Source organism: Varanus komodoensis, unplaced genomic scaffold (genome assembly GCF_004798865.1).
Source record: "Varanus komodoensis strain SLA01 unplaced genomic scaffold, ASM479886v1 scaffold6622, whole genome shotgun sequence".
NCBI classification, from domain to species: Eukaryota; Metazoa; Chordata; class Lepidosauria; order Squamata; family Varanidae; genus Varanus; species Varanus komodoensis.
This window is the reverse complement of record NW_025336300.1, coordinates 11,298-12,408: the sequence shown is the minus strand read 5'-3', so window position 1 is coordinate 12,408 and position 1,111 is coordinate 11,298. Positions and strand designations below refer to the sequence as shown.

Genomic DNA, 1,111 nt, shown 5'->3' with positions numbered 1-1,111 from the left:
CCTACCAGGTTGCTTCTAGGGAAAAAAGGCAGCTTACAAAATTTTCCACCTGCTCTCAATTTTTGTTTACACCCCCGTGAAGTAGGTTGGGCTGAGAGTGTGTGACTGGCCCAGAATCAACCACTTTGTTCCACAGCAGAGTAGGGACAAGAAACAGAATGCCTGAGCCCTTTCTAGCATTCCTAACCACATTGTGGCAAGAGAATTAGCAACTGTATAATTTTCCAGCAAAGTGGAAAAAAGCTAGGGTGCAGATCAGCAGCCTCGAGCTCTACTCCTACTGTCGATTGGATCATTGAGTTATATTTCTCTTTTCCTTTCACCACATCACAGTCTTTCTTAACATCCCAAGCCCCAAGGCTAGGAATGACAATCTAATAATCAAGAATGGCAGGCAGACCAGCGGGGAAATTATTTTCCCTTGAATGCAAAATTCGTTGTGAACCACGTAGGGAGCCCAGTAGGCTATTAAAGTGCTCGGTAAGACCAGTGAATAATGACTAAAATAATTAAATCTGTTGCCCCACTCGAAAGGAGAAGAGGGGTGGACTCTTCATTTACAGGTTCTGGGTCCTTCTCTGTCCTCACTGCTCCCCCAAAAGTTCATCTGGGCAAAATGGGTTGAGATGCTGCCATTCCAACAGATGCTGCCTCCCGATAAGCCCCCAACAATACCTGTCAAATTGCTGGGGTACACCTTCTCAATTTCATCCCTATTAATAACAGGGCAGGGCAGGGCATGGCAGGGAAAGTGAAAAAAACAGTGTCTTGGCACAGTTGACATGGTAGATCAGTCCGTTTCAGAGCAGTTTGTTGAGCAATTTCTTAGCGTGAGCTATAGAACTTGCTCCTTCCACATGACTGGATGCTAGTTTGGCAAAATGTGATTCACTCCAATTTAACAAAGGGGCTACAACTGTAGCCCCATAGTGGAAAGAGCTAAGTAGCAACATCATGTGATTGGTTTAGTAAATGGAAGAGTATTTTTAGTATTACTAAAGAAATAATTTAGTATTGCAAGTTCTGATTTGCAAGAGTGTTGTTGCTCCCCCTCCCCTCCCCTATTTTCCCATTTTTGGAATAGGTCCGTCCTCTTTCTGTGTGTACTGAG

At 44.1% G+C, this 1,111-nt stretch overlaps 1 protein-coding gene across 1 annotated transcript in view; it reads left to right on the top strand.

Moving 5' to 3' along the window:
• Nucleotides 1–1,111, top strand: part of LOC123033708 (vomeronasal type-2 receptor 26-like) — an 11,057-nt gene that overhangs the window by 8,586 nt on the left and 1,360 nt on the right. The gene's annotated exons all lie outside the window — the stretch shown is intronic.